The sequence below is a fragment of the Aphelocoma coerulescens genome, chromosome 5 (assembly GCF_041296385.1).
Source record: "Aphelocoma coerulescens isolate FSJ_1873_10779 chromosome 5, UR_Acoe_1.0, whole genome shotgun sequence".
In the NCBI taxonomy this organism is placed as follows: Eukaryota; Metazoa; Chordata; class Aves; order Passeriformes; family Corvidae; genus Aphelocoma; species Aphelocoma coerulescens.
In genome coordinates this window covers 35,821,774-35,834,647 of record NC_091019.1, presented here as the reverse complement: position 1 = coordinate 35,834,647, position 12,874 = coordinate 35,821,774, and the positions used below count along the sequence as shown (strand labels likewise).

The window sequence follows — 12,874 nt, the reverse complement described above, 5'->3', positions numbered from 1 at the left end:
GGTTAAGTAGAATGTCCATTAATCCAAGAAAACATAAAATTTTAACTACTGAACATATAACATGGAGCAATGAAAACAACCTTCAACATCACTGCTAACAGTTTCTCTTATGCAACTTTCCAGTGCATAGTAGCTGAGTAGTGGGATTCAGGTTGTGAGAAATACTGCTTCAAGGAAAAAAAATCTACTTAGAGAAAGCTAGTAAGTGGAAAGAACAGCTGAAATTGTTAAATAGGCAGCTGAGAAGAAAACCTGCTCTGCTGATGGATTTTCTTTCAGCTTAACAACAACAAAAAATGTCACAGTGGTCTTCAAAGTCTAATGCTAACACATCCATTCATTATGCTGTTCAAAATGTGCTCTTAAAAACCCATGACTCCACTCCTACAGTTCCTTCTCTCTAGCAGGACACATCATTCACTTCTCAGCATGACAGATGGTCTTTCTCCTTTCCCTGATACTTGAGTAAGCCAGAATTGAAATTCCTTACTTTCCCAGCTCTCCCTAATATCCGATTGTTACTATGTGATGACTTGTTTCTGAGCACACTATGACTAACCTTCTGAGCTATGTAGCTAATTAACATATCACAACAGAAGAAGCATGGTAGAGGAAAGGTAGTAAAAATGTGAACAGACCAAGGCTTCACATCTCAAGCTCAAAAACACTGAAATGAAACTACCATAATATTTGTTTACTGAGCACAACTGATTTGATAGAGACAAAGAGAGACAAATTCCATCATTTTCTTCTCTTGCCTAAACAATCAAGTTTCTCCAAGGTTCTTTCAAATTTTCATTTGACTTACAAATATTGTCATTAGAAAGATAAAAAGTTATAATCTCTTTACGAAGGCAAAATATTACAGCTCCTTCCAGCAGCTTTGACATAAATAGAAGAATTCCACAACAAACTTTCCAATTCTAAGTCTACATTGTGTTTATTGGATTGCAGCAAAACCAACAAAAAAACCCCAAACCAAACACCCCACACAAAAATACCAACCAAATTTAGAGTATTTAATTATTTGTATAAGAGTTTGAATGACACTCCATATTGTTAGCAATAGTAGTTTAAAATACTGCTTTTCTCAACTTCACAAGTACTGAATTACACCAGGAAAGAGAGCATTAAGGAATACAAAATAGAGTCTCTGCCAGACAGGGAGCTGCTTTATTAAATTTCAGATCTCATCCAACAGCAAAAGGGAAGTATTAAAGCATATTAGTCTTGCCAACAAATTCAGATGAAACAGAGAAATAACACAAAACATAGGTGGAAAGTCATTAAGTTAATCCACAATGCAGAGCTTTGTATACCAAAACCAATTTTTAACCATAAATGCAACCTTTGCCTGCGTCATTCTGTTCAATCTAATCCAACACCAAGAATCAGGAAATCCAGGACAGAGTACATTAAGCAAAAAATCTGAAACCCAGCTCTCTGAATACATCATCTTTGTGATCCGAAGATGAGGGAATCAAAACTTCTTGAAACCAAAAACCACAATTTAAGAAAAAGAAAGTTTACACAAGGCATGTAAAGTTAATTAAAATGGGGTTTAAAAGTTTCTGGCTGGACTGAATAATATGATGATGCCTCACCAGGAACAAATACATTCTCAGTAGCCAGTGTCCCATACTTGTTCTGGTCCTTTGTAGATCACTGTCTCATTTGAAAGATCTGCAAATATGTATATTACCTTCTTAGTGCACAGAAGATGGAAAAAAACAGTGATGATACTTTGGAGTTTAGAACTAATACTCACCATTTACACAAAAAAATGCATATTACATTTGACTAGTCAAATATAAAATACATTTTTTATTATTTGCACCACCTGGTCTCAAAAAAATGTTCCCCAAAGGAGTCTGACATGAAAGTTCTCACCGTTCTGTAGCCTACTTCAGTTTAGCAAAGCAATATTTATGTTTTTCTGGCACAACCACATCAGCAAGTTAAAAAAAATAAAAGATGTCACACAGCATGTCCTCATGAAACTGTTGTTAGAGTCAACCATACCACAAAAATGTCCAAAATCTGTTTGTCAAACATGACTAATTTGCAAGAATTAGTTACCAAATGAGATTTCCATCACAAACTCACCCATCTGACTATTTAAGAGGTTGCTAATAAAAAACTCTGCAATGGATATTACAAATATGAAGTCTTTAATGTAGAAAGTACATTAAGTAGCAAAGCAGCAGACATTAAAGGAGAGAATGAGCAAAGGCAATCTGTACACATATCCTGAAGAAATAACACAGTAACAGCCTGTTTGAACCAGGCTATTTCAAGAAGTACAGCATTTAAACAAACAAAAAATTCCTTCTGCACTTTAGGCAGGTTTTTACACTCTCCACCTTGCTCTTAGGCATTTGGCAGGAAAAGAACCAATAGAGCAGATTAGTCAATCATCTTGCTTCTAGTTTTTTTTTTACTAGAACAGAGTTTTCTGACCGCTGAAGAGGCAAACTGAAAGGTAAATACCACTACAAGCATTCCTCATACTCTCACCATATGTAGAAACTCAAACTGTTATGATTCAAAGGGATTCAAAAGATGCTAATAAACAAGCAAACAAACATTACCCCAAACTCTCTTTGGTGGTCAGAAAACTTGGAATTAGCTCAGTTTTTAGAGCATGGTGCTAATAATGCCGAGGTTGTGGGTTCTATCCTTGTATGTGCCATTCACTTAGGAATTGGACTCAATGATCATTGTGAGTCTCTTATAATTCAGAAAAGTCTGTGAAAAGAGTATTTTGCCAAACCTGGAAATTAAAATAAATGTTACAATTATTTTATCTATTTTAAAATAGAGACAGGGTTCATTCCTCAGCAACAATCACATGGTATACAGTGCTTTACTAATTTTACATCAATGTAATTTATATACCTTATTCAGACAAATAACTCTCCCCTACAACATCCCTACATCCCTAACACCTCCCCTATATTCTTCGTACCTAAGATGAACACTCAAAATGAAATCTTATAATTTAAAACAGAAAACTACTCCTTGATATATGTACAGGGGATAGCGGGTAATATTCAGCTGAATTCATATAGTGATTTAAAAAGTAATTAGAGGCAAGAGGAAAAAATCTTTTGCCTCAGGTTACAGATGTCTTAATGAAAAGCTGCACTTATTAATAGTCAGATGATTTTCAAGCAACAAAGAAACAAACAAACAAAAAGCCATACTAGACCAGAACAGCTTGTACAGACAAACTATTCACATTATCTAAAACACAATCTTTACATATTTCAACACAAAAATACTGTATTATCAGGTAAAGTAAGATAAAAAAATTACATTTACAGTGAACAAAAAGATGCAAACTTGCAATATCGTATTTGTACATGTTAGACTTGGGTCATAAACTGCACACATGACTTTTTCCAGTTTTAACCCAGATAGATAATACCCCTTGAAATAAATCATATGTTCACTCAATACTTTATCAATGGGTAAGTTTTACAGGATACACAGTAACTTGTTTCCACTTCTGGCAGAAAGTATAGGATATTTCTACAGGAAAACGACATGAATTAAATAAGTATTTTCGAAACAAAAGGATTGTCTTCCTGTTAATCTTTGTCCAAAAGCTTTAATTTTGCTTGTCCAAGTAGCCAACTCTTCAGCAACAGCTGCATCTTGTTCTGTATTGTATAACTAACATCTTTAGTTTCCCCAAATCAAGAAAGTACCTATTTATTTATTTAATTATTGAATGCCCATGCTTGTTAGTGTCATGATGATATTTCAATGAGGCATTTAGTCTACAGACTTTCAGATCAGAGGTCTTTCACCAAACATCACTTTCAGAGATGTATCTGGCCTTCATCAGAGAATGTATTCTGAACTTTGAACCAAACACGGTATTTAAGGAGAGCAAAGAAAGAAACTAAAAGGCTATGTTGCAGCAAATGTTTGAGGTATTTCATGAGCAAGGGAAGAAAATACAGCTGCAAAAAGTTTGGACTAATCACAAAAGGAGGTGCAAATCCTAAGGAAGCTTCATTGGTGAAAACAAGAGAAATGGAATTTAAAGAATAATAACAGCAATTAAAACCCCTCCCATAACAACATTTTATAGCTAGAGAAGGACTCCTTCACAAAATACAGGAGGTTTTGAATATATCTTTCTGTAATTAAAGGTCAAAGACTCTGTCCCACGTTAAGCTTTTAGGAATCAAGACAAATTTTCTAAAATAATGTATTTGACAAGTTATCAAACCTATTTTTAATTATGCATATTTAAAAAAAAATGCAATGGTTGAGAATAAACTCAGAAATATTTAAAAATTTTCTTCCCTCAAAAATTTTAGTGGTCTTGAAATTACTTTAGCCTTAAGAAGTGTTGGGTTGTTTCAAAAATTCTAACAATGTATTATTCAAGTTTTGAAAACCTTGGCTATACAAGATAAAATGGGATGTAATGACTTGGGATGATCATATTAAACATTTCAAAGAACAAAGTATTAGATCAGAGAACTATGGTTGCATTTGTTCTCTTCATTCCGACTTTTTGCTAGTAGCATTTCATACATAGCTAAATGGCTTCAATATATGACTACAACTAACAAAAAATTATAAACCAAATTGCTAGGAGAGATTATAGGTTTTCATAAAACATTTCATTGTTAAACAAGTAAGCATTAGGCTTTAGACATAAATTTAGTCTGTTTTATCAGTCTCAAGTGCATATCAATTAACATTTTTAAAGTCTTGAAAATGGTTAATTGCTTATATGTTATTGTCATTTTCTTGGTCTGTGCCCTGTCATGTAAGACTGAACACAGAATTTTTATAAAATTCAGCAAGTCTGTCAACAGCAAATACATTTTTACCAATAACGTTATTTTAAAATAATGATAAAACTCAAATTACTTTAAGATTAAACAGGTCTCACAGATCCCCCACAGGAGTTCTAACTTAAGCAACAATACAAGACTCATCAGGAAAAGAAGCAGTAAGATTAAAACATGAAGACACAGTATTTCAATGTAATAAGCTTAAAATACCACAGGATCAAGAGAATGATTGAGAAAAATGTTGACTTAAATCTTGACATAAGAAATGCTCACTTTACTTCAAGATTTCAGTAGTGCCATTTAAACAAATCTATAAGAATGACTCTTTAAATGGAGTACAGAAGCAATTCAATATTAAGAATTTAAAGGTCCTTTTTAATTTTCTAAGGGCTCAACTCAACAAAATGTATATGGTCTTGTGGAGATAATCATCCCTCCATTATTGCAGAACTGGATTTAAAGTCAAGCTGAATGTCCAAAGTACTGATTGGAGGTTCAATCTTCCATGGAAAGAGAAGAAATGGTAGTACCTGCCTGGCTAGGAGACAGTGACTTGGATAAGAACTCATGCATCGCATTTTGTGCGCTTTCTTTCCAACTTCTCAGCCAGAAGTGCTGAGATATACGTACTGCATATTTAGCTATAAATACTGTATCTCTAGTCTGGCAGCACTTACAGGCAAGAAAAGTCACAAACTTTAATCCGAAAAGATGTAATGAAATTGCATAAGACTAAATGATCATGGCAAAAAGAACTCTTCCCTTGGGTTTCCTGTTACAGACAGAGCTAAGATCTATAGGCTCCACTGTCACAGAGGAGGTTTGAAATACTATGGCCATTAGACATACAACCAGATTAAAAAAAAAACAAACAAAACAACTTGAGCTTTGTCATTAAAATATTATTGTAGTCTTTGCTCCTACTGTGTCTAAGTATGGGGAAATAAACATGAATGGTCACAACTAGAAACTATAGCAGTGACATGATTATTAACTAAAAAAAGAGTGATTGTCATCAAGGAATAATGTATAAATATATAAAACATGCTGAAATGGTAGAAACAATTTATAATTGGTTAAGGTTCAGATTCTATTGAGTTACATCTATTTGACCACTCCATGATGGCCGGTTTCCTGCATTTTGGTACTCCTGATACCTAACACCTAATGGAATATACATTCAGATTATATATCTTTTTAAGACATATGAGATCCAAGTTAGAAGAGGAATTTATTTCACGCCAAAATAGCTAAAGAAAAATCAAAAGCTGGCAGACCTGGAGTCCAGGAAGACTGAGTGGAGAAAGGAACGAAAACTAATTTTTGGAAACAGCAACACAAAGGCACACAGAAAAGTTGTGGTTTTTCAAAGAATGGAATTCATACAGTTCTTAACTACTGTAGTATAGGAGCAAAAAGCCATCCAACCCTCAAGCCTTACGGAAGATCTCTACAATTGTTCTTGCTTTTTTTTCCCTACTCTTGACCACTGTCTGGAAAGCATTATTTGGATTTAACTGCAAAGCCTGCTTTTGACTTTTGGTTCCATTTTCAAACATTTTATGTGTGCAAGTTAAAGCAGGATCAAAGCTTCAGAAAGGATGACCTTGTTAAATGATACTGTGAAGGCCCTAGGTCTTTTCCTAGGTAAACAAAAAACAACGAACCAACCAAACAACAAAAAAAAACCCAACAAAAAACCCCAACGAAACACCAAAAACACAAAACCCCCAACCCCCATCCCCTGCCGAGTAGTTCTTCACATCCCAGGCAGAACTGTCTCTTCACCACATTTTTATATCCTGACAAATGTCAGTATAAAGTTGACATTCATTACCTTGGCATTTATTTTGAAACCCCGCCATTTCCCAACTTTCTACTTGGTATTTGCCTACAGCTTTCACTTTACAGATAGAAAACCTGAAAACAGAAATTGAAAGGGAAAATTCCAATTTCCTGGAAATACCTATGTAAGAAAGTCTCTACAGAGATAATAATCTTTTACCTGTGCCTCTACTTCAATCTTATCTTCACAAGATGCAAAATATTAGAGAAACATTGTCCTGTTGTTTACTACTTACTACATTATTAAGTCATTTATGCCCATGTAGTTGTACACCTTACATATACATCCATTAAAAAAACCTCACAGGAACATGCGTGTTCATGGCACTTGACTTTTAGTGAGATAGGTTCAACTCAAGTGAAAACTTCTTTCCATTGCTTACAACGTTTGATTTCATACCAAACCGCAACTTTCTGTCTACAGTCCTTCAAATTCAGTTAATGATGTTATGGGTTGACAGTTTCTTTTTTTACAGTAACACAAAAAAGCAGTCCTTCTTTCTTTAACTCTCCATTTAACCCAAAATAACTGAACTGTTTCTGCTGAAACTTACCAAAACAAGCCAATTCACCTGCAAGCACAGTCCAAGCTACCTGAAAGGTGAAAGTCAGAACATTACGTGTAAGTGATTTACCTAAACTTCACAGGAATAGTACTGATATACTTGTAGAAATAACTTTAAATGTGTACGTAACAGTTTAATGATAACACCTGCACAAGATATTTCTACAAGTAAAATGGTCATTAAGCCATCATGAACAATTCAAAGGATGGGTGTAAATAAATTACCATTAGGAACATATTCAAAATTCCTTCCTCTGTAATTTCTCAGCAATTTTTAAAAATTGGTTGATTTCCTGTGAAGCTGCAAGAAAAGAACTCATTATGATTCTTGCTATACACTTGAGAAAACAAGTATCACAAGACAGAACTGTGGGACAGCCGGAAGGACTAAATATATACAGTTTCCAGACCAACTCTCTGTCTGTTCTATCTGATGTGATTTAATATTGCAGCTGAAGAAAGGAGACTGTGTAAAGCAGCAAGAGAAGGGTTTCTCCAGAATGTCAGTATTTGTCTTTTTCCTACATGTAAAAGACATTAGTAAATGTCACCATGCAAATGCATTCTATCTCAGGGTAACAGTTCATCAGCCTCATCTGCAATGGTAACCCCTATAAGCTTCATAACGCAGAGTAACAGATTGTCTGAACGCTGTAAATATTAATCACGGGTTTCCCACTCATCTGCCCTCCTGAGTGCCCGAAGGTATTTGCACACATCAAATGCTACAGAATTATAACAATCTGCATTCTCCGCTTCACTGCACCTATCCTGCACACCAGACAAGAAGAAAACGAGGATAGCTTTAAGAGTCATTTTGGGGCGGGGGGGAACTAATCCAGTTACATTTACTTTAATAGCGCTGTCAAGAAAGGGGGAGGGAGGAGAGCTACGGACTTTCTTAGGACTGCAAGAGAAACTAAGAGATCCCAGCTCTCGTGATCCCACAGAAGCTATTTATAAATAAGCAGCCAGAGAGCAGACGAGATGCTAATGAGGACCAAACAGATCCCTTCCCTGCAGTCTCGAGTTAGGGGTTTTATTTTGTAATCCACTCGATTGCGACAGAGCCACTGCGGGGAACCGAGCAGATGGGCAGAGCGGCGGGCAAGCGAACGAAAGAACGTTACCTTGCGAGAAGCAGCGCGCCGGGTCGCGATGCTCCTGCTGCTGTTTCAGGTGCAGGGGAGGACACGGGATGCCGAGCGGCCGCAGGGCTGCAGCTGCCCCGCGCTATTCCCGGCCGCCCCCGCCGCCTCCCCCGCCGGCGCCGACGCCGTTGCCGCCTCCCGGATCGCTCCCGTCGCGGGGCGCGCGCCCCACCGCTCCCTCCCGCGGGGCGGGACTGGCGGGCCGGCTGGCCAATCGGCGGGCTGCGCGGCTGGAACTGACCAATCGGCGGGCTGCGCGGCTGCACACTGACCAATCGGCGGGCTGCGCGGCTGGCGCGCGCCGGCTCCGCGCGAGGTCCGGCGGCGGCCCCAGGTGCGTCCCGCGCCGGGCCCGTTGCTGTGCGGGAGCGCAGCGGGGCCGCCGCTCCCGGGGCGAGGATTCCTGCTGCTTGAGGTGTCAGAAACAGACTCTCCCGCAAAGCGTGGGGCTGAGGGAAGCTAACGGCGTCAGCCTGCTTATTTTTGTCGTTAACTGCTGTTGCATAATCCGTCAAATCTGTTTTCCTCCTGGAAGAGCATCGCTGCCAATCATGTCGCTGCCGCTCACCACAGTAATTGCAATACAGCCCTCAAGCAAGCCAGACATGACTCTGAACTGCAACACTAGAGGACAAGAAATCCTCTCCTTTACTCCTAACATTGGTAGAAGACGTAAATCAGAATACAAGCTGCAGTCCTAAACCACCTCATAAAATACCTTGCTATTTCGAGGGACAGAATTTGAGGTGGAGCAAGGACTTAGTTTGTTGGTCTGAACATTACTTTTTTACAAGTAATCTTCCTGCTAGTCTTCTCTGAAAGTTGTCCATTCTGAGAGGCACTGTATAGGAAGAAAAAGGCTTTTGGAATAACTGATTCAGGTAAAAATAATAGAGACAATTCAGAAGTAACAGAGTTGGGGTTAAAATATTCCTAGTAACAGATGCAGCTGGGAGAAAGAAATGATCTTGTCATTTCCATGGGCATTTAAGACCCTTGTCTGTATACAAATATTGCACCAAAATACCTTCTATCACTGTAACTTCTAGCCTCCTGAAAATGTCACGTTTTGTCCTGCTTCATGAATTAGTTTATTAAATTCTTTATTATCTCACTGTGCAGATCTTTCATAAAATTATGATCTTACTGAACTTAAACAGAAAACATCCACCTCCATTTGAAATACTAGGGATTATCAGATTCTTATCATTTTAGACCACTCACATCTTCCTTTCCTTTTGAAAATTTAACAAAATGAGTTGTTCTACTTTTTACCTGAAATTTTTTGACCATCAGATGGTCACCAGTACAAGTACTAACTCATACTCTGCATATTGAGACATGTCTGCAGACTAGGGAATGGAAAAAACCCTGGCTGAAAGTAAGTCTTGCTCTTCTGATGTTTAATACTTTCAAACAAAGATTAACAATTACTTTCTTAGTAACTTCATTTTGCAAACACGTGATTTATGTGGAAGCAGAGTTCACAGAAAGCAACCAACATGAAATGATTATGTCAGTCTGGGCTGCAATGTAGGGCACACTGAGAGCAAAACCTAATCTCTGAGAGGTTTCCACTTCATCTGCACTCATCTGCGTAATCAGCTTTTCATCTTGTCATAGGATAAATGCAACCTGCCTTCTGCTTCATTTACCCTATATAGAACACTAGTATAGGTTTGTATGAAGCAAGAGTAAGAGCTTGTGTAGAAATGTATTCGGAAAGGAACTTGAAACCATTCAATTTTTAAGGGAAATTAAAGTTTGGAAGTCATCTATTTGCTGAGTTAATACACTAATTAGAACTGAAAGCTATTCACTACATCCAGTATGCAAACTGACCCTGCCTTAGATGAAAAAACCTTTACTTTCAGCTACTGTTTCATTTCTTAATCTGTGACTTTGTGTATGGTAATACACAATAGCTGTTGCTTAAACCTTTCAGGAGCTTTTATAAACTGCTAAATTCCAGTGAATAACCCAAGCTGTTGAGTGGAACTAGTATTACTATCACTCCTTTTAGTCTCAGTTCATCTGAGTGTGGAAGGCTCATACAAGTGAAGACCTTCATGGAACAAAGGAATGAGTAACAGCCTCCTGTTCAGGCTGCTCTTTTATTTGGAAAATCACCAGAAATCATAGCTAACCATCAACGAAACACTTTACCAAAAATGTTCTCAGAAGTGATGTCTGGTTGGCTTTGATGTCTGACAACCTAACTCTAAACTAAGTTCTGAGGATTAACAATGAGGATACATGCTGGCCAACTACATATTTATGATTCTTTGTGCTCTTCTCTCAAAGGACGAATATTTGTATTACTGTCAGAAACATGTTCATGAAGATGTGTGGGTAATCTGCAGGTACATGAGGAAAACATGAACTGGATGATGTGGAAAGAGGAGTAGGAAATATATCCGAGCTTGCTGCCAAAACAATTGTTACCAGTACATTTGCACTTGAAGAACTAAAAAGCAAAGAGCTATCATGCATAAACCAACTTTATTCTTCCTTTTTCCCCCCCCATACCTGCAGCAAATTCTCATCCCTGAACAGGTATTTCAATCTTTTAATATGTTTATTTTTTTGTCTTAAAATTGCACATCAGAGCTGACACTTCCATATAACAGGGATATAAAATTTAATATTTCCATCTTAAAATAAATCCTTTGCATTCCCAATAAAGTCAGGTCCATAATACAACAATTCATTGTCTACTTATATTTGCATGGCCACTTTTGCACCAAAAAGACTTAAATCTATTCCCAACTTGTTTAGAAACATGAATGGAGTATATTTGTGGCATAGTAAATATGTCCTCAACTCTTTATTCTTCAGTTCCTCCTCCTGCACCCTCTCAAATCTCCCTAGTGTCATCATCCCATATTCTTCAATCCATAACATCCCATGCCTTGAAACAGCAGCATAAGCTGTCACCCCAGGAATGCCATGTACTAACTACTACTTCAGATTCTGATCCCTTCTGTCCCAGCTGCCAGCTTCATTCTCATATCTAAAACTCAGTAGAGACTCTGCTCAATAATAATGAGAACAAATTGTGAAATTTTATCAAATACTTAACAGGACCAATGACAATTCTGGCATAGTCATCTGACATAATGGATAGACAAAGAAAAAAACAAACACAAAATCTACCATCTAGTTAGGTGTAAGACACCATCTGTTTTCTTAAAAATTATTAAAATAGTTGAATTAGAATTGTAAGACCTTGATTGATTTGTGTCTTCATTCATACAGAAAAAAAAGCAATAGCGCTATTTATATGAACAACATAAATGCAAATATATTGAAAAGCATGTTTAAAATGGGTTGGATGGAGAGGTTTTGAGCAGTGCTTTTTTTTTTTTGTCTCTGCAATATATACTGCATTGTGTTAATTTGGTTTATTCATAAATTCTTGACCTGAAAGTATCTAATACAGAAATATTATAGTTTACATTAGCAATCCATTACATACATCAATATCAAAGATTTTATCCTAATGAGAAATACAGATTTGCCTGTTTCAAATTATACCAAATCACCCAAATGATTAAGTAACTTTGGCCAAAATGGCTTTTTCTTTGATTAATAAAATGGAACTTCAAAAGACAGCAGAGGAGAATCTTCGTAATTTTCAAAATCTTGTATGTATGACTTTGAAGTGCTGCCAACCTTTGTTATTAAATGATCTGCTTTTGGACAAGGGGAAGCCAATCTTACATCAAATGCAAGTATGTGTATGCAAAATTCTGAGAGCAGAGTGAAAAATTACTTATTTTTATGGGAAAAGAACATAATCAGGATTGTCACGGAAAGCAGACAATGTTACAGAATAAAATGTGGAGGATCTCTCTGGAGATGAGTATGTATTTAAGTGGCTAAAACTGCTAAAGGTGAAGTAGTAGGATCAATTTCATCAGTAAATTGATATTGAGATATTCTCTGACAGGCTTAAGTACAAGAAGAAAATTAAGGGAACTGGTGACAACTAAAAATTCAAAATAAAATTATACCAAGAAAAAAATCTCTTTATTTGCATACTGTATTCTGTAAACAAATGCATGGAAATATCAAACATTCTCTATAGTGATTATAAATACAGACTACTTGTCTGTTACTTGAAAAAGGAGGAGTTTACTGTTTGGCATATACTACTTACCAACAGATTTACAGGAAGCTATTACACCATCAAATCCTTATAAAATCATTAAAATTGGCATGACTATGGTATTAAATACTCCCTGGGAAAGATTAACAGCAACTGTAGATACAGCCATTTATTTAGGCTAGTAGTGGAATTCTGTCTCAAAAAAAAAAAAAAAAAAACAACTTGGGAAAGAAAAAGAAGGTAGTGTATAATGACCAGATATATGTATCGGTTATAGTGGTTGAAAGATTGAGGCAAACTGCCCTCAGAAATGGTCTTAAGGATAAAAGAATCTTGGGACAGCAGAAAATCATTATCACTCCTCTCTCTCTCTCTCTCTCTG

At 36.7% G+C, this 12,874-nt stretch overlaps 1 protein-coding gene across 2 annotated transcripts in view; it reads right to left on the bottom strand.

The window, feature by feature from the left end:
• Nucleotides 1-8,497, bottom strand: part of LOC138111607 (formin-1-like) — a 42,100-nt gene extending 33,603 nt beyond the window's left edge. For both annotated transcript variants that reach the window (XM_069017695.1, XM_069017696.1), the window contains exons 1-2: nucleotides 8,361-8,497; nucleotides 7,220-7,259 (exon numbers count right to left, since the gene is read on the bottom strand). The gene's annotated coding sequence lies outside the window, so the exon portion shown is untranslated. The remainder of the gene's footprint in view (nucleotides 1-7,219; nucleotides 7,260-8,360) is intronic.
• Between the last annotated feature and the right edge of the window lie 4,377 nt (nucleotides 8,498-12,874).